Genomic DNA, 3436 nt, shown 5'->3' with positions numbered 1-3436 from the left:
ACCTGGCTTGTCAATTTTGACACAACATCTTCATTTCCCGCTCTTTTTCCCTCACTTCTGGCAGAGTGCCAGTTATAACTTGTGCTCACTACTCTCTCAATAAGGTCGTACAAGGCTTGTGGTTCCAGATCTTTGGGGTTTCCATTGGCTATGGACTCAATTTGGATCTTATAAATGTTGGTTACCCCATTGTAAAAGTTCTGCATTTGCATCCACATAGGGATGCCATGATTGGGGACTCTCCTTAGTAATTCCTTGTACCTTTCCCATGCCTCGGCTAAGGATTCATCCTCTTCTTGCACGAAATGGGAAACCTCGTTTCTGAGCTTAATGGCTTGCCTTGGTGGGAAATATTTCATTAAGAAGGCGCTGGCCATTTCTTCCCAAGTAGTAATCGTTCCTAGTTGCAAGTTTTTCAACCAATTCTTCGCTTTATCTCTTAGAGAAAAAGGAAACAGCTTTAGTCGGATTATGTCGTCAACAACGTCTCTGTTTGATCTGAAAGTGTTGCACAACGTCATAAACTCAAGAATATGCCCATTTGGATCTTCCGACTGGTATCCATTGAACTGTATGGCTGCCTACAACATTTGTATCATAGATGCTTTCACCTCGAACATGTTGTTCCCTTCGTTGGGCAACACGATGCATGATGAATGTCCTTTAGTAGTTGGTCTCGAATAATCTCTGATTCGCATGACAGGAGGGTTATTATTTTCTCCCTCTTCTTCCTGGTTTGGTTGAACTGGTTGTTCGGGTGGTACCCTTCCAGCCATTCTTCTCTCTCTTTGTCGTTCTCTTTGTCTTGCACGTCGAGCTCCCGCTCTGTTTCGTCTACACGTTCTCTCCAATTCGAGATCGATAGGAAAAACAGGAGGTCCAGCTCTATGCATAAACCGATAAAGATTGCTTCTGGCTGCACTATTTAGCAAACAGATTAAAAACACATTGTTTCACAGAAAAGTTCGTATAAACTTTGTTGCTTTCAATCCTCGGCAACGGCGCCAAGAACTTGTTGTCTCCTGAATGGACTCTAGCAAGTGTACTAGATACAAGTAATAAAGTGATAAGTCAAGTATCTTATCCACAGGGATTGAGGACCAAAGTTTATGAGAAATACTTTGTAGAACAGGGTCTTCGTGGTGTGTGTATTCTTTAAATTGAGAGATGTTGTTTAAACAGTAACAGAGTCAATGATTTAGTTGATTAAAAGAAGTACTTAATGATGGTAAAAGGCAAAACAGGTTAAGCACAACGGAACAGGTTACTTTCAATCTCTAAACACCTTATTTATTCATGAATGACGCAAAGTGAAGTTAAGGTCTCTGCTTTAATGCTCACTTAAGTCAACTCTCGTGTGTTCTTAAGATTCTAAGACGTACTACAACCTTAAGTAGGGGTGAGCATCGGTTCGGTTCGGTTACTAACCGAACCGAACTATCGGTTAACCGAACCAAAATTTGCTCTATTTTCATAACCGAACCGAACCGAATAAGTTTGGTAACCGAAAATTTTCGGTTCGGTTACCGACCGAATAACCGAAAACTCGAAATATTTAAATTTTTGTACATTTTTATTTAATTAGTTTTCTTGTACAAAAGTTACAATTGAATAAATTAAAGGCTATCAAACCAAAATATATATATACAAAGTGTATTTTTTAGAGTTGAACTTTTTATTTATATATATATATATATATATATATATATATATATATATATATATATAAAGATAAAATTATATTTTTTATATTTATATATTAAGTTTGGTCGGTTATCGGTTATACCGATATTTTTTTTTCAATAACCGAACCGATAACCGATTACCAAATTAAGCTAAAATTAAAACTGAACCGAACCAAAATATTAAAATAACCGGACGAAACTAAAATTTCGGTTCGGTTATTGGTTCGGTAATCGGTTACCGATTTTTTTGCTCATCCCTAACCTTAAGCGTCCCTAAAGTTGGTTCTTTCTTGCATTACGATCGAAAAAGCATTTCTATTATGAAAACCCTTGATACAACCTCCTGACATCTCTGTTTCGGGGTTGAATGCTTGACAAATAGTTTCGTGAAGATGAAAGCAGTTTCCTATCATGCATCTAACACTATCATACATGCCTTAAGCAATGGAGTTAAAGATTCATCAAGCACAACATAATATATCACCATTCATTCATAAATAAGATAATAGAAGACTTACATAACCGGCCCTAAATGGCCAAACCCATTCAAAATGACTACTCACTCATGGTATAGAGTGAACAGCCTGAGTTAGTTCCACAAACCTCCATTGATGGAGTCATCTTCCTTAGAGAGCTTCCCTCTCTCCAAGAAGCCAAAAATTATCGTTAAACTATTATCCCAAGTCAAAAGGTGTCCCACTCTCCTTCCGTCCACTACGTCTATATAAAGGAAGAAATATGAGCCGTACCACCAAATATTACAAAAAGATTGTTTTTCTACAGCTAATGATACTAGGAAATGATTAATTCTGATTTGACCCTTGAACACTCAAGGGGGTGATCCATATTGTCATCATGTTGCTTTCTATCTTTCCTTCGCCTGCTGCCTCTGCCACGCCGCTCCTGCCACTTGTCCAGTCGCTATCCGTCATCAGGTACGCAGCGGAGATCCGCTGGATCAAAAGTTGTTCTACTCCTCATGGTTCGTTGCAAAACAGGCTGTGTGGTAGCCCTTTGACTTAATCAATACAAATCTGCATAAAACACTTATAAGTTCTTTTATTTAGGAATATTTCGCCTAAATCACACACAAATTGTTATTAACATGCTGTTTAATTGCAGTCATATTCAAGCCTAACACTCAACTATCACTCTCTTGTTACTTGCCTATAACTGAAGCAATAATAGAGCTTCTGGTTTTACAATAGAAAAGATTCTAATATGAAAATCAAATGAATTAATCTCTCTCTATTTTGATTACACAAATATGTAATTGATGTGTATAGCTATTTGCAATTTGTTTTTCACTTATATGCTTTATCTCTTTTTCGCGTGACGATCAGTGTGAAAAATGTGGCTTAAGGTTGGCTTTTATAGGTGAAGCTTTCAAACTTGTCCGTTTGAAATGAAGAGAGCCGTTGTGAACAAAACATCTCCTGTCTTTTGTCTTGCTTCTGACCTCTATGCCAAATTAACCATTTAAGGAAATTTGTTGTTTTCGAATTCAGTATTCTGTCGATCATTGAGACGTGTATCCAATGACCATCTTCTGACTTCTAGCTCCGTAGTCTTGCAGTCTGCATCTTTCCTTATTTAGGTGATGGAGAGAGATGTCTAACTGACATGGTCTTTTGTCTTCTAAGTTTTTACTATAAATAGAACGCTTTGATTTGACTTCTTATCACGAGCTTCTAGTTCCGGCTTCTAGGTCTTCGACCAGTTTCGACTTGGGCCTTTAATTGCATTAAGGC

The 3436-nt window shown here is 37.6% G+C and overlaps 1 non-coding gene across 1 annotated transcript; it reads left to right on the top strand.

Moving 5' to 3' along the window:
- The first annotated feature begins 222 nt into the window (after window positions 1-222).
- On the top strand, window positions 223-329 carry LOC136228391 (small nucleolar RNA R71). Its single transcript, XR_010688708.1, has one exon. It is a non-coding gene; the product is annotated as a small nucleolar RNA R71 (small nucleolar RNA).
- Window positions 330-3436: the final 3107 nt, after the last annotated feature.

The sequence above is a fragment of the Euphorbia lathyris genome, chromosome 4, assembly GCF_963576675.1.
Source record: "Euphorbia lathyris chromosome 4, ddEupLath1.1, whole genome shotgun sequence".
In the NCBI taxonomy this organism is placed as follows: Eukaryota; Viridiplantae; Streptophyta; class Magnoliopsida; order Malpighiales; family Euphorbiaceae; genus Euphorbia; species Euphorbia lathyris.
Note: the sequence above shows the minus strand (reverse complement) of the source record. Positions and strands in the feature narration are given on the sequence as shown.